Genomic DNA, 21,495 nt, shown 5'->3' with positions numbered 1-21,495 from the left:
GCAGGTAGGTCATGTGGGATCCTTCTCAGTGAACGTTATCCACCGGAGCCCCCTGGTGGACACAAAGCTGCCAGTGTCCTGCAGGGATTCACATCTGGGGAAAGTTTGGGACAATTGCAATGTCCTGGTATGCCCGCCACCGAGCTAGGTATGCAGCTTTGTGTCCTGGTGCGTCAGGGAGCCTCTACTCAGTTCTAGAGTATTGTGGCAATGGGCCTCACCAGAAATAAGAACAGTTAACACTTACGGAGCACCTACTATGTGCAAGACTCTGCTCTAAACCTTTAACATGTACTAACTACTTTAAGCCTTAGAACAACCCTTCATGGTAGATTATTATTCTCCCCGCAAGAATACCCACAATGCGAAACAGGTAATCCCCCCAAAATAAGCTGCGGTGTCCTTGGGGAGGGAGAACGAGTGGTGGAAAGCCCCAAAACCACCCACGTCCACTATTGTTCGCCACGTTTGTTTGCCGATCTTAATTTTCTCCTGAGTTTGCAGGGAAGGATGAAGTCCTCTGCTTTCTAAGAGTGGTAATAGCTAGAAGTCTGCTTCTGTTTCCTACTTTCATTCTTGGAGACACTTTTCTTTTGTCATTTAAGTCCCCCCCCAGCTGCAAACACATCTAATAATCAACCACAACAGAGCCCCTGACAGATGGGCCGTGAAACAGATGGCTGCATTGAAAGGCAGCAATCGAAAACGGAGGGTAATTTGAACCAATCAAGAAGATGGGGTCTCTTGGAGGCAAACTTTCTGCAGAAACTGAAACCATATCCCTCAAGCTCCTTTGGTACTATTTTTCACCCGCAGATGAGCCTTCCTGGGGGTAGATCCAACTTTTTTTTTTTTTTTTAAACATCTGGAATGTTGAAAAGGAAGAGAGAGAAGCCCTGGGGCCTTGTCAATCAAATTCACTTTTCTTTTGGCAAATGCAGCATCAGTGACAAATTGCACAATTTGACATAAACAAAGTTGATAGATGTCGGCAAAGCTGTTTTAAAACAGCAGAAATGCAGAGATGTGTAGGATGGGGTTTTTTTCACTCAACAATCAGTATGTTTAATAACAAATAAAACAACCAGATTTTAATAAATCCTACCACCTTCACGACATCATCTGATAGTTAGCTGCTGCTAGTTAATGAGAATGTGGTATTGATTCGGATCCCAATCCACTGGATAGCTCTTATTGTTATAGTTCATGAGGACTTCTAAGCTCACCTCCGAGGCCTTCTTGGACTAGGAAACACTGGCCTTGACATCCCAAGACTAAAGAGTATAGGCCCTGGTCTGCCACTATTTCCCTATGTAACCTTGGGTAAGTCATTTAATCCTCCTGGAGTTTAGGTTCCCCACAGAATACATGATGATGATCAGCCCTGCTCTGCTCAACACAAGGTTCAAGTGCAATATTAGATGTGAATCACTTTTTCTTTAATTTGAAGTGTATTGATCTTCTTATTGAGAAATAATTTCATCTAGTAAAGTGCACAAATCTTAAAAACTCATCTGCAGTGCATAGTGAGAAGCTTCCCTTATAAGCTTTTAATGACTTGTAAAGAATATTGCTGATCACTCAGCCACAGTTCCAGAAGCTTTATGTAATTTGCTGCCACCCACTAAGAACCCATCTCTGGCAATGAAGTTCAGGATAGGGGGCAATCATGGCGCTGGATTTTGTCTGTCATTTAAGAAATTTTTCTTGCTTTCCTTCCCAGCACCACATGCTGGGGATTGTGGGGAAGATCAAAGAAATAAAACAAGGTTCCAGACTGCAAACAGTTGGAGGAGGGGAAGTGTTATGAATTCTGGATAGCAAAACATTTAACATTCCACAGCGCAGAGAATATTTCACTTTAGTTTTTCCTTTTTTTATTGTAGCGTAATGAATAATATATGTGTGGTAAAGTGCACAAATCTTAAATGTGCAGCTCAATGAATTTTTAAAAAGTGAATACATCCATGCACTCAGCCCCCAGATTAAGAAACAGAATATTAACAGACCTCAGAAGATTCTCTCATTTCCCTTCCCAGTCAACAGCCCTTCCGCCCTTCAAAATCACTACTATTCTGACATCTGTCACCATAAGTTAGTTAGCTTTGCCTGATTTGAACTTTATATCAACGGAGTCCTGCTTTAGGGTCTGGCTTCTTTTGCCTACCATTACATCTGTGAGATTCATTCATGTTGTTGTTTGTGGGTGTGGTTCATTCTCTTAGTTACTGCAGTATTTTGTTATATGCCCACACCATAATTTATTTATCCATTCTTCCGTTAATGGACATTTGGGTTGTTTCCACTTTTGGGTTAGGATGCTATGGACGTTGTCATATGTGGTTTTTGGTGAAAATATGTACAATTTATGCATATGTAGAATTGCTGGGTCATAGAGTACGTGTATATTTAGCTTTCACACATTTTGCCAGTTTTCCACAGTGGTTGTCCCTATTTCCAACCCTCCCCCCCCCGCAGCAGTATACGATGGTCCAAGTTGCTCCACATCCTTTCAAAAAATTTTACTCTTCTGTTGAAACACACATAACATGACATATACCATCTTAACTATTTTCAAGTGTACAGTTCAGGGATATTAAAGATTTTCGTAATGTGCAACCATCACTACCATCCATTTCCATAACTCTTCATTTTGTAAAACTAAAACTAAACTCATTAAACAAAAACACACTATTCCCTTTCCCCCTGCCCCAGCCCCTGGCAACCACCACCCTACTTTCTGTCTGTATAATTTTGGCTACTCTAAGTACTCTATAAATAGAATCATAGTATTAATGTTTTTATGACTGGCTTATTTCACTTAGTATGTCCTCAAGTTTTATCCATGTTGTAAGATATGTTAGAATTTTCTTCCTTTTTAAGGCTGAATAATACTCCATTGTATGTATATATCACATCATCTATTCATTGTGGATGGACACTTGGGTTGCTTCCCTGTTTTGGCTCTTGTGAATCATGCTGCTATGAACAGGGGTGTACACATACCTCTTTGAGACCTTCAATTCTTTTAGGTATATACCCAGAGGTGGACTTGCTGGATCATATGGAAATTCTATTTTTAATTTTTTAGGAACCTCCATACTCTTTTCCAAAGAGGCTGTACCATTTTACATTCCTATTCTTTGCACACCAAGCTTGTTTACCTATGGAGCCTTCTTCACTCTTGTTCCTCTGCTTGGAATGCTCTGCAGCCAGAACTTTGCAGGACTGACCCTTTCTCATCATTGTATTTCAGCTCAGCACCTCTTCAGAGAGGCCTTGGGGCCACAAAGGCATTCTCTCTCCCATTATCCTGCTTTTTTGTCATAGCCCTCTTTACAAACTGGCAGTTACTTATTACAGTCTGTTTCTCCCACCGGCTTGACAACTCCATTAGGGCAGGGATCTTGTCTGTTGCGGTCGCCACTGTGCCCCCAGCGCCTTGAAGAGTACCTGGCACTAGGATGGCGATCGGTAAAGGGTAAGAAATCCACCCGAGGGATTGTGCACTCGCTTTTTCCGGGCTGAGCCAACTCTAACCACTAGGGAAGGGTGAGGGCGGTGGCCCCGGGCGTGGGGGGCGTAGCAGCTCAGCCGGAGGCCCCGCCCCTAGCCCCTCCCTGTCCTTGTTCTCCTCCGCGGGTCTCTATAAAGTTTATTTGGCTGCGCGCCGCGCGAGGGCTTCTGGGAGGGCCGGCCTCGGCCAATCAGGAAGCGCGGGCGAGCGGCGCGAGAAGCGGTGGCCGCGTTCTCCAGCCGGGACCCGAGCGGCTGAGAAGGCTGCAGTGTCGGGTAAGGGTGTCTCTGCCCATGTCTTTCCCACTTGGGGTCTTGTCCTTGAACCCGGGGTTCCGAGGCTGGGCGGAGCCCGGTCCCCACGCTCGGAGCCACGCCGCTCTCACTGCCCGTTCGCCTCATGGCAGCCGAGCACGCCTGACGCCGGCGACTCAGCGCCTTGTCGAACCGTCCCCCATTATAGCGTCGGGCAGCGCCCTGGGAGTGCCTTCTATCTGCCCTCTTTCTGAACATGGAGGTTTGGCCCCCTGACTCCCCTCTTCCCCCCGACTAAGGCGCTCTGCCGCGGCGCGCCACGCCCCCACCCAGTGCCCTGTGAGCCCACCCTGAGCTGGGATCGGCGCCCCTCCCCGCCACAGCCCTCCGCCTGCTCGCTCGTCTCCTGCGGACGTACCCTGCCCTCCGAGGGCGGGGGTCTTTCGGGCCAGGGTGACGACCCTCTTAGCCTCTCCCAACCCTTGGCCTGTCTCTTGTACCGGCATCAGGGGAATGCTGCTCCCTTTCTAGGGACATGCTGGAGATTAGAACCTGGAGGTGGCCTGCACTTTCTTGGGTCTCACAACACCTCATCCTCTGCAAGGGCAATGCCTGAGTTTACTGGGTCTCTTTAAAAAAATTAGGGGGCTGACCCCAGGGATTTTCGGTCAGAGTTTGGACCAATCATTCACAGAGCCGCTGGTACTGGTTTGCCCCTGTCACTTGTTTTGGCCGAAATGCCTTTTAGCATGAGCAAGGGTCACCTTTTGTATTCTGCCTGCGGAACGTGAGAGGGTGTCCTTGGACGTCGTAGCTTTTCTTTCTTTCATCTGTTCTTCGTGCATTTCTTTTAGGGACATTTTGATTTTTCATTCATGGTGAATTGTTATTTCAAAGCTCATAGTTTTAAATACGTATATGTTAGGCTATCAGATCCCATATTTGTATCTCCAGCGGGGGCCTCTCCCTCGACCAATACCCAGCTGCCTCTTTTCTTTCTCAACCGAGATGGTTGATAGGGAACTCAGACTGAACATGTCAAGATAGGCCTAGCAAGCTTCCCATCACCTCCCCTCCCAAACTGCTCTTCTTGCTGTTTTTTCTGAGTAACATAAAAGGCTCTAGCCAGTAACCTTTGAGTCACCTTTGACTGCTCTCTTTCTTTCTCACTCCACATCCAGTGCTTGCCACCCTGGGCCAAGTCACCACCACCTCTCACCTGGATTATTGAAATAGTCTCTCATCTGGTCTCCCTACTTCTGCCCTTGCATTCATGCCCTATTTTAGCATGGCAGCTGGAAAGATCCTTTTGAAACAGGTCAGATCGTATCACTCTTTTACGTTACGTAAAAACCCTACAATGGATTTCCATCTCATTTAAAGACAAATGCCTTATATTGAGCCATAAGACTTTAAATAACCTGACCCACTGTTACTTTCCCACTCTCATTTTCTGCTACCCTCCTCTTCCACGTGTCAGACATGCTTTGGCCTCAGGGCTTTTGTGCTTGCAGTTCAATAATCTTGTGGTTTGCTCCCTCACTTTTTTTCAGGTTTTTACTCAGGGGTCACCTAGTGAGGCTTTCCCCAGTTCCTGTTTTCCTTTACTGCTTTAGTAGTTCTTAGCAATTATATTTTAGTTATTTACCTTGTGTATTGTTTGTTGTTCCCTTCCAGAATGTGAAGTGGGGAGGATTTTTCTCTATTTTGTTCCTTGGTGGATCTTCAGCACCTAGGCCTGGCACACAGTAGGTGCTCAATAAATATGAAATAAAGGAATGCTCTGGCACTGTTACAGGCTTGGGAATACAGTGGTTAATGAAACAGGCCTGCCCTCATTGAAGTGATGTTCCTATAGAGAATGCCACCAACAATAAACACACAGATACAGAGTGTAGTGTCAGGGCTGTTTTTTAAAGGAGGACAAGGATATCTGAACAGAGACCTGATTAAAATGAGAGAGCAAGTTATGGGAATGTCTGGTGGGAGAGCATTCCTGGAATGGGGAGAGCAAGTGCAAAGACCCTAAGGTGGGAACAGTTGGAGAAGTGGTGAGCTTGAGTGTCTGAATCTGCTGCTTGATGGACTGAAGTAGAAAATAAGGTAGAGGAAATACAGATGTTCCAAGGAGAGAGAGAGGTCAGCAAAGACCCAGAGGTGAGAGCCCAAGGTGTATTCAGGGCACAAGCCACTTTAACTCATCAGACATTTATTTGGTACCTATTGAATGCCAAACTTGGCTGCTGAGGATTCAGCTCAGTCAGCTGAGCAGTCTGCCCTATAGGAATTTGCCATGTAGAGAAGTAGACAGACATGGGAAGAAATAATTACAACTATTTCACCAGAGAAGAACAGTAATGAAGGTTCAGAATAGTATAGGAGGGGCTTGGGGTGAGGAGGACTGCCCTAGCGGACTTTTCAGGATATATAGGAGTTCCCTACGTGACAGTGTAGGTTTGGGGTATGTGATAGCAGAGTGTGCAGCTACATGTGCAGGAATATGAAGGGAGGAAACAGCATGAAGCACCCCCAGGAGTAGAGACTTACTAGGGTATCTTTGGGGGAGGGTAGTGAGAGATGTGGATGGTAAGGGTGACAGTGCCAGATCACAAGCACTTCCTCCTGGAGGGGACAGAAGGTGTCCCTGGTTGGATTAAGGCAGGTAAGCATTTCAAAAAGAATTCTTGCCAAGGGGACGGTGAGTTACGGGAACGCAAAGGCTTAGACTACTGAGGTAGTTAGGTGAAAAGCATGAGGGTCAGAGAGGGGGCAAGAGAGATGAGGATTCCTTTTTGCAGAAGGTTTGAGAGGTAGACATGGAGATTGGCTGGATGTTCAGGAGCAGAGGAAGGGGACCCTGAAGTGACTCCCAGGTGGTCTCTGGCTGACTTGCTGGATGCTAGTAGTTTTACTGAGAGACTGGGAATGCAGGAGGAGGAAGTGGTGGTATTGGTGGCTAAGAGGAGAGAGAAATGATGAGTTTGGTTTGGGACACGTGTAGTTTGAGACACCCATGGGTCATCCAGGTGCAGCTGTCGGGGACAGTTGGAGATACTAGCTCAGGTGAGAGAGCTGGCCTGGACATAGAATAGTTTCTACCAAACCTTAGTTTTGATAAATTGGCATTCTCATCTGGGCCCACACAGTCCTCAGAGGTGTTCAGGTGGCCCTTCAGTCCTGTGAGCCTCCTGACAGTGTATCTTTAAGAATGTGTGTGTGGTTCTTTTGTGTGCACATGTGTACACGAACATTAGATTCACAGGGGTCCGTGGCCATCCGAAAGATTAATAACCACTGGTAGGGGTTCTAGTTGAAGCCACGGCCAATGGTGGATCTTATCCAGAGAAATATGCAGCTTGAGAAGAGGAGGTCCAAGGATAGAAGCTTGGCATTTAAGGGAAGGGTGGATGTCGAAGCCACAGCAGAGGAGGCTTGAGAGAGGGAAGAGCTAGGAAAGCAGGAGAACCAGGAAAAGGTGGTGTCAAGTCAGAGAAGAGTGTTTCAGGAAGAAAGGAATGGTCAGGGTATCAGAGGCTGTGAGAGAGAAAGGGTTGAAAGTCCATCGGACTTAGCAGTTAGGTCATTGGTGGCTGCAGAGGAATTCAGGAAGTAGGAGGGGGGCAAAAGCAGAAATTAGGTTGTAGTGGGTGATGAATGGATGAGGTGTGACAAAGGATGGCTGTCTCTTTGTAGAGAGAGCAGGAGCTAGAGGAGCATGTGGGTTTGAGGATTTTTTTTAAAAATATTTATTTATTTATTTATTTTATTTATTTTTAAAGCTCTTCCTATTTATTTCAGAGAGAGCACGAGTCGGGGGCGGGGGGGAGAGGGAGAAGCAGGCTCCCTGCCGAGCAGGGAGCCCGATTCTGGACTCGATCCCAGGACCCTGGGACCATGACCTGAGCCGAAGGCAGACGCTTAACTGACTGAGCCACCCAGGCACCCCGGATTTTTTTAATAAGCTTTTAATTTTAGAATAGTTTTAGATTTACAGAAAATATGCAAGATTAGTACAGAGTACTCTGTACCCCTGGCCCAGTTTCCCCTATTGATGAGGAATTATTTTAGGAAAGAAGAGACCTGAACTCTAGGAGAAGGAGCCAAAGACAGTGAAAATAAGGACAACCATCATTTCCTGAGTTCTGGCTGTGTGTGAGTCCCTGCCTTGGGCTTTGCTTGTATAATCTAATGTCATCGTCATAATAGCCCTCTGATGTCTAAATCTACTCCCTTCCCTATCTTCCTCATTTCAGTAAGTGGCACCTTCATGCTCTCAAGTTACTTGGGCCTAAAACCTTGGCATTGTGTTTGACTTCTTCACTCTCACACTCTACATAAGTGATTTATATCTACATGGAATCTATTTTAAAATGTATACATGAGTCAGACCTACTATTTGTCTCTTCCACCACTATCATCCTGGTCCACATCACTCTCATGTATTACATCTGGGTGATAGAGCAGCCTCCTGACTGGTCTCCCTGGTTTTACTTTGTGCCCTTCTTCCCCCCTGTCTGTTCTCCATGCAGAAGTGGGAAGGAGCCTTTAAAAAACTTAACCCTTCTGTAGCTCCCATCACACATAGATTACAATCCACTGTTATTACCTTGTGCTGTGAAGTCAGTACCATCTAGGCCCTGCCCTAGCCCCTTCTCCCACCACTCTGCCCTGTGACTGTGTGCTTCAGCCATGTGGCCTCCTGCTCTTCTTCACATATGCTAAAGATGATTCTGCATTGAAGCTTTTGCATTCACTGTCCTTTGCAAGAACATTCTTCTCCTCAGATTATCAGTATAGTTCATTCCCTTTCATGATTTAGGCCTTTGTTCAGTGGTTTCCTTTTTATTTTTACTTAAAAAAATTTTTTTTTAAAGATTTTATTTATTTGACAGAGAACATGCACAAGCAGGGGGAGCGGCAGGGAGAGGGAGAAGCAGGCTCCCCACTGAGCAGAGAGCCTGACATGGGGCTCAATCCTAGGACCCTGGGATCATGACCTGAGCCAAAGGCAGACGCTTAACTGACTGAGCCACCCAGACGCCTCAACGGTTTCCTTTTTAAAGAAGCTTCATAGAACACCCCAGCTAAAGCAGTCTCACTGTCCACTCTACCACATCTCCCTGTTTTATCTCCTTTGTAGCACTTACCAATACCTGGAATCATGTGTCTATTTTTTTTAATTGTCTCTCTCCTGACATATAAGTTCTTTGAGCCTGGGAATCTTATCTGTTTTTTCCACAGCTCCATCCCCAGTGCCTTGAACAGCACATGGGAGATGCTTAATAAATATTTGTTACAGGAAGGGAGGAAAAAGGGGTTCTAACTTTGGTGTCCCTTACAGTGTCAGCATAGGAATTTTAAAAATAAGGAGTCATTATGGTGCAGGAGGGCTGGGTCCAAGGACCCAGAGGAGGTCCTGCAGGATCAGCTAAGGGTGTTCTTATCTTTGTGTGGAATAGAAATCAAATGTGAGCCAAGAGAAAGTAAGAGCAGGGTTTATTGAAGACAGAGTATAGATACAGACAGTCTGAGAGACTCAGAAAGGAAAGAAGAGTGAGTCTCATCTTTGTTTAGGGGGTGGGGTTTTTATTGAGGATTGAGATCTGTTATAAGTGTCTTTTTAGGCATCTGGGAACTGGTTAAAATGGACGAGTGTTTAGGTGTCCTCCATAAATCACTTATGCCCTGGAGCCAGGGGTCTTGGTGAGGCAGTGGTCTGGAAAACATACATGACGCCCCTTCCTGGTCACTCTTTAGATGTTATCTAGATGTGCTGGAAGACTCCAGAGAAACTCCTTGACCTGTGCAAGGGGACATACGTTATCTGTATTATAAGGCATGTGTAAGATGGAGGTGCAGGTCCTAGCAAGAGTAAAGGCAGCAAAAAAAAGCAGTCTTTCATAGGGTCCCTTCAGTTTCCTTATCTCAATTAGCCATTCTTGGCAAAGTTTGCAGAAGTTTATTCTGTCAGTCAGTGACTGTGGTGGGGGTCTAGCTACTGTTTGAGGACACTGTTGGAGTTAAAAAAAAGCTACAGAATGCTTTAAGCTTCAGGCTCTTTGGGGGTCTAAATATTAACACGATAATGTAAAACAAATAAAGGAGAGAGATATCAGCAAAATGGCAAGCTAAGAGGTCCTGATGCTTGTCCCCACATAAAAAATAGAAGAATAACCAACAGACAACTACATATTGACAAAGAGCTCCAAAGTGAAATAAGGAGGCTGCAGAAACCCCGTGGAGCACCAGAACTGAAGATTGGCCACATGGAAAACTGTAAGGCAGATAAATGAATGGAGTAGGAAAGAATTTCGGTGAGGGGAGATTTTGTGGGGTGGGTGTTGAGGAAAACCATCTGCTAGGCAGGACTTGAACTGGTGGTAAAAAATAATAGCCAAGGTTTACTGAGTGGTTGCTATGTAGAAATGCAGCTCTTTTTCCATTTCATAGATGGGCCCAGCAAGAATAAGTAACTTGTCCACAGTCACCCCACTAGAAAGTGGAGGAGCTGTGGAGCTCAGGGGTACATTTTTCCCCTTTGGGAAAAGTGGCATGAGCAAGGGCATATATATAGCAAGGCATACATAAGGATGGTTAGGGGCCAAGTAGATTGGGTAACTGTTGGATAGGGTTTCATCAAAAGCATCGCCTCATCTGGATCCCTGTGAGTGCAAGGCTTGGAGGGCTTTTGAGCAGGAGCAACATAGGGAAAGTGCTGGAAAGATTGAGGCGACCACAGCAAGCAGAGTGATGTGGAGAGGGAGGAGCTTGAAGACATGTCCTAGTGTCTCTCAAGAACTTGGGTTTAAAGGGATGGAAGTCTGGCCTCCTGTGATGGTGAGGAAGATAGAATCAACAGTTAGACTAACTTTATTGTGATAATCATTTCCCAATACATGCAGAAATATATGTTACTCTGTATATCTTAAACTTACACCGTATTATGTATCAGTTATATATGAATAAAGCTGGGGGAAAAAGCAATAGTTGGAAGATGCTGCAAAAATACAAGTATCCCTTGCTATGTAAATCTGTTAGGTGATGAGAGTTTGGATAGCAAGTTTGGAGAGTGAATGATGTCCCCATCAGATGAATATAAAGTATTTGGTTTCCTGAGTTTGGGTAATGAGGAATACCTACCCTTTCTCTCAAAAAATGTATCTGCATCTTGTTGGTTTTTGAGCCTGGAGAGTAGAGAATACCTGTAAATAAAGTCTGAGGTCATGTGCAGATGTAAAGGAGAAGGGTGAGTTAGAACCCGAGAGAGAGAGAGAGAGAGAGAGAGAGAGAGAGAGAGAGAGAGAGAAGCCAGGGGACAGAGAGGAGGAGCTGAGGAGGGGGCGGGGTGGGTGGATAACTGCATTTTGAGACGTCCCAGGTGTGACAGTTATGTGCTGGAGTGGAAACGCGGAGGCAGTGCCTGGAAGCTCTGGGTTGGAGTGTGAGTGCAGGGAGCAGAGTGGGAGTGTGGATTTGATAGTCATTGCCATTGAGGATTTGGGGCCAGTGGTGAGACAAACACACTGAAGCAGAGGGTTTAGAGCAATTTAGAAATTAACAAGTTATTTAAAATTAGACAGGGTCACATATAGCCATGGAAAAGAATTCAGACTGACAGAGGGGTATAAAATGAAAAGTCCCAACTCTTCCCTTTGCTTTCTGGAGGCGATGCTAAGTTAAGTTTCTTGCTATGCTAATGTTTCTTGCTTTTCTGTGAATTATCTGTGAACAGACCTTAAGTGTATAGCTCAGTGTATTTTTACGTAGTCACTCGTGACTACCAATCATACTGAGATATGGAACATTTCCAATACCCCAGCTTCTTAGAGTGAGCTGCCGTAACAAAATACCATAGACTGGGTGGCTTCAATAGCAAAAAGTTTATTTTGCCACAGTTCTGGAGGCTGGAATTCTTGAGATCAGAGTCCCAGCATGGTTGGGTCCTGGTGAGTACCTGCCTCCTGGTTTTTAGATGGCTGCTATCTCACTGTGTGCTCACGTGTTCTTTCCTGGGTGAATGCAGTGTAGGGGGCTGGGGGGAAGGAAGCCCTCTGGTGTCTCTTAGTGGGACACTAATCCCTTCATGAGGGCCGCATCTTCGTGAGCTCATCTAAACCTCATTACCTTCCAAAGGCCCCTTCTCCAGATACCACACGTTGGGTCTTAGGGCTTTGACGTAGGAATTTTTGAGGGTCCCGTTACAGTCCATAGCACCCGGAAAGTTCTGTTGTGCTCCTTTCCAATCGGTCGCTCCCACACTGTAATAACTAGTGTTCTGATTTCTAGCACCATAGATGATTTAGTTTTTCTGTTCTTAAAATCCGTTAAATGCAATCATGCAGTATGTTTGTTTTTTTTTTATTTATTTTAAAAAATATTTAATTTATTTATTTGACAGAGAGACACAGTGAGAGAGGGAACACAAGCAGGGGGAGTGGGAGAGGGAGAAGCAGGCTTCCCGCTGAGCGGGGAGCCCCATGTGGGACTCGATCCCAGGACCCTGAGATCGTGACCTGAGGCAAAGGCAGACGCTTAACAACTGAGCCACCCAAGTGCCCCTGGTTTTTTAAATAAATCTGGCTGCTTTAGTTAACCACTGTGTCTGCAAAATTTATCCATATTCCATGTAGCTGTAGTTCCAGTCTCTTCTGTTGCTGTGTGATATACCAGGGTATGAATATACCACCATAAAAATCCCAAATGAGAGAATTCTGTATATATAGTGGTTTTAAGATTATTTGGTGGTGATGGAGGACTCAGACTTTTATTAGAATCTGATAAAAGCTGTAGGGCTTTTCTTATATTAAGAAAAACAGTCTGCATGTATTTCCAGAGGTTCCTAGTGCCTTTGATGTTGGTGTCCTGCCCTCAGGACAAGAAGCCTTCCTTGGTTTACAACAGGGCTTCTCAGCCTCTGCACTGTTGATATTTGGGGCTAGATAATTCTTTGTTCTGGAGGCTGTGCTGTGCATTGTAGGATGTTTAGCAGCACCCTTGGCCTCTACCCTCTAGATGTCAGTAGCCTGTGGCCTGTCTCCCTGAACTGTGACAACCAAAAATGTTTCTAGATTTTGCTGGTGACCTCTGGGGAGGCAAAATTGCCCCCAGTTGAGAAACATTGGTTTAGAGAGAAGAACCAGAGCCAAAGACCTTTTAGAGACTAACTTGGTGATCTTCCCCTGCTTATGCCAGTTGTAAGATGGGGCTGGTGTCATTCCTTAGGTTCTATATATACAGATAATTTTCCATCACCACTAAAATGAGGCTGCTCCTTCCAAGGACACATGAAGTGAGTTTAAAGACTGACTTAAAATATTCTGCATTTGTAGATTCTTCATGAGGAGCAGGCTCTTAGAAATTACCCGAGCCAACCCCCTCATCTCAGTGGTGATGAAACTGGAATCCAGAGAGGGGAAAGGGCCCACACTAGCCCCAGGGTCAGATGCTGGTGTGGGGCAAAGCCAGGCTGTGGTGCACAGTTCTTCCATTCCAGGCCCAGCTTCTACTCTGCTGTTGGACTGGACAGCCTACTGGACAGCTGAGAATTTATCAGAAAGTTCCCTATGTAGATACTCTGTGTTTCTCTGTAATGCCAGGTTGCTCCTCTTTGCTCATTGGAGATGAAATACAAGTGGCATTTTATGTATTAGGAAAGCTGATACTGGGCCTTCCGTAACTGCAAACACTGAATCACCCAGGCCAGTGCCAGTACTGAATCACCTAGGTCTTTAATTTCTCTTCTGTCTGGGATAATTTATTTTAGTTCTTTGTTTTCTCCAGAAGTCTACCTTCTGAATAATGATTAGATCCAAGTCTCTTTTACTTAGTCTCACAGGACTAGAAAGAATTCTCCACAACAGATTTTTTTTTTCATCTTCCTAAAGGCGGCTGAAACAGTAGTATCTGTTAGGATGTAATTTTCTCTTTGGTGGTTGTTATAAATGACAGCTGACAGATACAGCAAAAAGTGGAATGATACGTCATCTAACCATAGTTTACATTTTCAAAAGAAGAGAGGAGAGCAGAATCAGTCTTAAGCTTTTGATACCTTGAGTGAGGCCTTACTCAATAATCTTTGGTGTTGAATATTGAACACTTTTCTTGTGTTTTAATCCTGTGAAGTGTAATTAATAAGGTTTGAGGGCAAGATTTCTACTCAAAATTCAGTGCTAAATTTCTTTTGAATCACATCTTCCCTGTGGAAATTTGGAGTTCTAATAAAAATCATATTTGATAGTGGGTAATATACATTTAAAAGTTGTAACTGCCTTCCAGAAGTTCTTACTGAATGATATGAAGTTGTGCTTAAATAAGTTATAATTTGGTATCAAATATTTACTAGAAGATTTTTGAAGCAGAGATGTTTATAATTAAATGACAGAATGTTGCCAAATTGGCAACTTTGGAATAAAAACGAAAAGAATGTTTTACGATGATATAAATCAGTAGAGTTTATAAAATCCTTTCTGTGTATCATCAACCCCTTGAAGTAGATAGGGATTATCATCTCCTTTTTATAGATAAGGAAATTGAGAGGAGAGATTTAGATTTATCCCAGGGGTAAATCGACCCACTTTCAGCTAGTAAGTGAACATTGTAGATTCAAACCAGGCAGTTCAAAGTGCAGTCTTCTCCTGTTTACCTATTCTGTTTAAAAAAATACATCTATGTGTGTGTGTGTATTTTATTTATCTTACTGTCACATTAAAACTTCTAAAAATAATTGTAAAAGGAGTAACACTGTTAGTTGTATATTTTGAAGAAAAGAGGTATAAACTAGCACCAGTTATTTCCTCTGAAATATATAAAAAATCCCCTCCCCCCTCTGACAGCATCCATAAAAATATAGCAATGCTAAAAGTGCATTTTTTAGATTGCAGGATCTTTGTAGTTGAAAGAGGTAATACTTGGGTGTGTGGTAAGATTAGAATTTCACAATGAGTACTTATAAGTATTGCCTGAGTGTATTGAAATTCTGCAGGGAAAATAGGTGGTGTCATTTCCCTGCGCAGTCAGTGAACTGAGAGAGATTCCTTTAACACTGAAGGAAAGACAGATGTCCTTGCTATTTCTTTTTGTCTCTTTGTTACCCCTTCATATTCCTTGGATAACTGTTCTATTTGGATTGTGGGTGATTGATAAGGAAAAGGAAAAATGCAAATGGGTTTGATATGTTGCACTGCCACTTGAAAAGAGCAGAGAGATCCCTCTAGCATTCTGTGCATTAGGTCAAAAGAACATTTCCTGGATAGATTTCATTTACAAAACAGATTTCTTCCCGGAAATATAGTCTCTAAATAAACAGTTTAAAGAGGGAAGGGGAATGACAATGGGCCTGTTGTGTTGATCTTTACAGCAGTGTTTTCACTGCTCAGGTCTAGTGAGGGCAGCTCTGCTGGGGCCACAGAGCTGGTAAGTGCTGAATCAGGATTTACTTACCAAGTCTATATCAGATACCCTAGGCAAAGCAGGGCTTGGTGAACTATATAAACCTGTAGGCCTGAGAAGCTAACAAGGGTTTTTACATCTTTAAATTGTTGGGAAAAAAATCCAAAGAAGAATATTTTGTGGCAAGTGAAAATTACATGAAATTCATATTTGACTGGCCATGATTAAAATTTTATTGGAGCACAGCCATGCTCATTTGTTCACATATTATCCACTTTCAAGCACAATTATGCAGTTGCAATAGAGAATGGCCCCGAAAGCCTAAAATAATTTGCTGTCCAGTCCTTTACAGAAAAAGCTTGCTGACCCTTGCCCTAGGATGCCAGTCTCAAAGACTAGAAACTGGAAAAGAGTTTGGTAGACAGGTCTAGGATGGGTGGCTATGAGGTTCTTTCATATTTAACTTTGTTTTCTGTCAGCTTTGAGGCACTGAAGGTGCTAATTTTGGAAGTATATCCTGGAAGTCACATGGGCTTATGCCAAGAGAACTAGTGCATCACAGCCATTTCTGAGATGACCCAGTGGTCTTTAAAGCACTCAGTGGTTCCCCAGCTTGGGAGCCCACAAAGCCCTGGGAAAGTGGGAAGACGTGTTCTACTTGTGGCTGATGAAGCTTTAGAAGAAAAGACACTAATGAACTAATAATTAATACCAGAAAACAGATGTGTAGACATTTTAATACAATAAGCATGAATACTGTAAGAAACTAAGAAACAGACCATCTGCAGAATCCTGAAGGGGCCACTCTGAGAATACTGATGTAAAATGGTCTAGAAGTGTTGAGCAATTTGAATATTTTATTATCCATTTGCAAGGGAAAAATACTCTTGGTGTGTTTGCTTCACTCTCACACTACTCTGCCTCACCGCTATAGAGCTTCACTTTTGACACCCGATGTGTGGGTTTTCCACACATCAGGCAATTCTGAGATTCTCTGCACACCAGCTGGCTGTTGCAGTTTAACTCACTTCTGACACTGTGTACCTGGAGACAGCATCAGATCCCACCGCCTAAGGGTTCAGTCCCACAAGACTGTGCACCCCCCCACCCCTTTTCAGAAGCCAGTCAGAAGGCCAGGTTGTCACGTGTGCTTCTGAGCTACTGGCTGTAGATGGGAGGTTCCTGCAAGCCTCTCTTCAGGTTCCATTAATTTGCTAGAGAGGCTCATAGAGCTCAGAGAAACATTTACTTATGTTTACCAGTTTATTATAAAGAATACACATGAGCAGTGTGATACAGAGGTAGGGGTCTGGAAGGACCCTGAGCACAGGAGCTTCTGTCTCTATGGAACTGGAGTGTGCGACCCTCCCAGCATGTGGTCCCCAACCCAGAGGGTCATCAAATCTCACTGTTAAAGAGTTTTTGTAGAGCTTCATCTGCAGTCCCCTTTTCCTTCCCAGAGGTTGGTGGCTGGGGCTGAGAGCTCCAACTCTAATCATTTGGTCTTTTCTGGTGACGGGTCCCTTCCTGAGGCTATCCAGGCTCCCATCCCACTCCAAGTTACCTCATTAACATAAGCTCAAGTGTGCTCTAGGGGGCCTCCTTGTAAGTTACGAAAGACTCATAACCTCAGGGTATTCCAAGGGTTTTAGGAGCTTTATGCCAGGAACTGGGACAAAGACCAAATAAATTTTTTATTATACTACACTACTCTTTTCTGGCTTGATTAAATATTTAACATGGTTATATTGAGAATGTGAAAATCACTGTATTTTTCATAATTAAGACACATATTAATAGGAAGTGAACTGAAATTATTTGATGCATTTTTGCTCTGCCTTTTTATCTAGTTCATTTCATCCTATATGCAATTTGGAGATTTTTTTTTTCTCCTCTCATTTAAGAATGTTTATGTGCCTAGAAGGGGCAATTTTTGGATGCTGAATGACAGACAGGTGAGTGCTGACTAATTTGAGGAAATGGAAGTCTGCTCAGCCCTTGATTTTAGCTGTAGGTAGAAGCTGTCTCTCTAAAGCTGTGGGCTTTAATTTTTTCTCTGCTTAGTTTTCTCAGCATCCTCTGCGTATGGTGAAGAGATCTCGATTACGGAAACTTCTAAGAGCATTCCTTATTTCCAACATCGTGGGGTGTCCTACTGTAGCCTCTGAAAAACCATGGATTATTATTTTTCATTTTGGGAGTAACTTTTTTCTTGAAGTGTGATACACAGAAAAGTGCACAAATCCTGAGTCCAGCTCAGTGAATTTCCTCAAAGTGAGCACACTGTTAAGCAGCACTCAGCTAAAAAAAAACTCCAGAGAATTACCAGCCTCTCAGAATTCTCCCTTCTGTCACATTGGCCCCCTTCCCCCAAGAGTAACCAATCTTGCTTTCTAACAGCAGGGATACCTTTGCCCTTCATTTTAAAGCTTTTGTTTGCTCTGGTGTTTGAGGAGGTCTAGGGAGGCTCAGTAGGACTTCTGCTAAGTGGCATGGGAGAGGTTTGATGCCCGGGACCTTGGTACCCTGTGATGCTCTCTGAAGCACCTCTCAGTGTTTCCAAAGGCCTCTTCGGTCAGGCTTAGTCATTGATGGCAGAGGAGCCCTAGTGCTAGCCCTTTCCCTTCTAGCCCCAATATTGCTGCACTGACTGTTTCACATTCGGCTTCCTTGGTTGGGTCCTCCGTGTGGCTTCTCCCTGGCTTCCTCCTCCATAGCTCGTCAAGGGTACAGCTGGCGTCCAGTCTCTGCATGGGTCCTGGCCAGATTTTCCAACACGAGGCTCGGACTTCATTCCCCCCACTCCCAGGTTCTCTCTTGGACAAAGCTAGTGAAGTTATTTTCATGATCAGTTTTTAGTATCTTGAGTCAAAACTGGTATTTGGTTGGTTTAACCCATATATTTTATGGCTAAATTAGTATTTATTTTGTGGAGGGGGTAAAAATTGTCCTTATATTTATGAAATTAATCATAATTTAAAAATTTTAATGAAACGGGATGATGACTGCATCAGAATATAGATTCGGAAACTTTAATAACTTTTTTATAAATTAATTTCCACTGGGTGAGTTATAATGCAGGACAGATCCAGTTTTTCCCAAGTATTGTATTAAATATATAGCTCTTTTCTCTCAGACAGACATGGAACAAGCTTATTTTCTACTCTGAAGTTGTATAATGAAATTCTTTCTATACGTATATTTATTCTTTTGGTTTGGAATTCTGTTCACCTGAAAACGGGTTTGTTTGTTTATTTTCCTCTAAAATACCATTGGTTTTCGTCTGGGTATTTAGAGGGAGAGTACTAGTCTGGACCAAGTGCGATCTGAATTCATGCCATTTATACTGTCATTGCCTTATGCTGTGCAGCCTCAGAAATGTTAAGTATCAGTTGGTAGTCGGAAGGGAATGTTTTTGCTCTGGTCTTTGCTTGCCTGTGGGTGCTGATTTGGCAGGAGAGTGCAGGAAGCCTTCAAGAAGAACAGACTCTCCACAAATGGAAGAATAAAACTCCTATTCATTCAACAAATGAGCACCTACTGTGTGCTAGGTGCTGTTCTAGAAGCTTGGGATACATCAGTGAACAAAACATACACACAAAATCCCTGTCCTGTGCAGCTTGCATTCTAGCAGGGATGACAGACAGTAAGGGAGGTGAGGGGTACTAGGCGTGGTTGCAGATTGCACTCTTAAATATTTTTTTCTAGGTTGGCATCAAAAACAGAGACAGGGAATCAGTTAAGAGCGTATCTGGGAGAGGAGCATTCCAGATAGAGGAAACAAGGCGTACAAAGGCTCTAGGGCAGGAATGTGCCTGACCCATTGGGGGACTGGCATGGAGGCCCCAGGGTGACTGGAGCCCAGGAAAGGAAAAGGAGACAGGGCTGGAGATGAGTCTGGGAGGTAAGAGGAGGTAAGTCTGCTCTTTAGGGCTTCACTCTGTACAAGAGGTTTAAGCAGAGGAAGGATCCTTTGAAGGGATCACATAGACTATAGGAGGCAGTGGCTGAAGCAGGGAGGCCAGGGAAGAGGTGACAGTGACTTGAGTGGGTGCAGGTGGTGGGAAGAAGTAGATTCTGGGTGCATTTTGCAGGTAGATTTGAAAGGCTTTGTTGGCCTGGATGAGTTGTGGAGGCTTTCAAGGATTTTGGCCCAAGCAGCTGAGTAGGGGCAGCTCCACACTGAGAAGACCGAGGAGCAGGTTTTGTTGACAAAGATTAGAGCTCAGGGATTGATGGCTCAGTCAGTTAATCGGTTAATCGTCTGCCTTCTGCTCAGGTCATGATCCCAGGGTCCTGGGATTGAGGCCCCACGGCGGGCTCCCTGCTTAGCAGGAGCCTGCTTCTCCCTCTGCCCCCCTCCCCCTGCTCGTGCTCTCTCCCTCTGTCTAAATAAATAAATCTTTAAAAACAATCTTATTTACTGGACCGTATTAAAGTAAATCATGACTTTTATTTTGCATTTATTATTTATATTCCACTCCATCACTCTATAAGTCTTTGTATGGGCAGGTCATTTGAGAAGTTGAGCATTTCCTTTGTCTGAATTTATCTGGCATGGATGCAAAATGTTAGATGTATTTCTTTTTCCTGTTTTTTCTTTCTTTTTTAAACTTAGAAAAGTTTGTTTCATTCAGTTCTTTATTCGGGGAGTTCTAAAATTTTCCTTATGAAAGAAAAAAAGTATTTTTTTGTCTTTTGGCTCTGTTAGACAAATTATTTTTATCTTAGAGTAAAAAGGGGTAGGGGGAAGAGGCAGCATATTACTTTTCTTTCCCCTTTCTGGTGAGCGACCATGTTTCTGTTAGTAGAATGTTATTGGCCCTGTTGGTTTCTGAGGAAAAGCATTTCTCTATCAGACAGGAGCTGTTGTTTAAAAATACTCATTGCTTTCTTCTGTTTGGGAGAATGTGTTCCTTGTTCTGCCATCCCCATTTTCCCACAGGTAAAGATGGCCAGTTACAGCCTCATTCTACTGGGTCAAAATAAAACAAAACAATGATTATCTAGAAACTTTAGGAAGAGAGTTAGTGTGTATATGACTTTTTGTCTATAAAGATTAAAGAATACCCAAGTGTTTTTATGTTTACCGAGCTGAGCTATTTTTGTTTTAACCTTGTGCCTTTACCTTTAAAGTTAATGTCTTTTAATGTCCATTTGAAAAAGTCCTCATTCTCCTGCTATGGATTTATGTTGATAACCATGCCCTTTTAACAATAACCTGTGCTTTATAGCTGAGATATAATTATATATTATATCACCATCGTAACTACCATTGTAGACCAGTGGTATTTCAAAGGTGCAGTAGAAGGCATGGGTTTAAAACAAGAAGAGTATAATCCAACAAGAGCTACTATTTAAAGGATTTTAGTTTTTTCATAAATAATTTTGTTAACCTTTTAACAATGTCAGTTTTTTTTTTTAATGATGGCGATACTGTTTATGTTCTGTTGATTTAAGTAGTGGTAGAGTTAAAAACATTCTCTTGGTCAAGAATCTTATACAAGGATGATACAGTATATATAAGATTCATAAATATGTAATGTCCTTCAAATAGCAACACTGTTCATAGGACTTTACTCATTCAACTGTTGGAGAAACAGGTGGTCTTGTTAATATTTATGGTCTAGAAGCCAGCTGCTATTTTTATTAATATAATTATTAGTAGCAATGGCATTTATTTTTCTTTCTCTTTTTTTTAGAGAGGGGTGGGGGAGGGGCAGCGGGGGAGGGGGAGAGAATCTTAAGTAGGCTCCACGCCCACCATGGAGCCAGATGAGGGGCTCGATCTCACGACCCTGAGATCATGCCGTGAGCCAAAATCAAGAGTTGGACACTTCCTGACTGAGCCACCCAGGCGCCCCAACAATGGCATTTCTAAAAGTAGTAGGTGTAGTAACAATTAAAGTCTCATGTCCTGAATGTCATCTATAACCAGCAGCTCTCTGCTCTCAGTAACCTTTTAAACTAAAGAATGTGTGAATGGAGACTTGAAAATTAATTTTTTTTTTATTTATTTGTTATTTTTTTAAGATTTTATTTATTTATTTGACAGCGAGAGAGACACAGCGAGAGAGGGAACACAAGCAGGGGGAGTGGGAGAGGGAGAAGCAGACTTCCCGCAGAGCAGGGAGCCCGATGGCGGGGCTCGATACCAGGACCCCGGGATCATGACCCGAGCCGAAGGCAGATGCCTAACGACTGAGCCACCCAGGTGCCCCTTGAACGTGAATTTTAAAAGCCTGTCTTTTATGTTAGTGAAGGAGCAGATGTGTGAGAATAAGATGGGATTAGTCAGGAGACCTGTGTACCTGTGTCCGTCCAGCCACATTGCCG

The 21,495-nt window shown here is 43.5% G+C and overlaps 1 protein-coding gene across 1 annotated transcript in view; it reads left to right on the top strand.

The window, feature by feature from the left end:
• The first annotated feature begins 3,698 nt into the window (after positions 1-3,698).
• Positions 3,699-21,495, top strand: part of NUP93 (nucleoporin 93) — a 109,871-nt gene continuing 92,074 nt past the window's right edge. The window contains exon 1 of the mRNA XM_078063099.1: positions 3,699-3,792. The gene's annotated coding sequence lies outside the window, so the exon portion shown is untranslated. The remainder of the gene's footprint in view (positions 3,793-21,495) is intronic.

Source organism: Halichoerus grypus, chromosome 15, assembly GCF_964656455.1.
Source record: "Halichoerus grypus chromosome 15, mHalGry1.hap1.1, whole genome shotgun sequence".
NCBI lineage: Eukaryota > Metazoa > Chordata > Mammalia > Carnivora > Phocidae > Halichoerus > Halichoerus grypus.
This window is presented reverse-complemented; position numbering and strand designations above follow the sequence as displayed.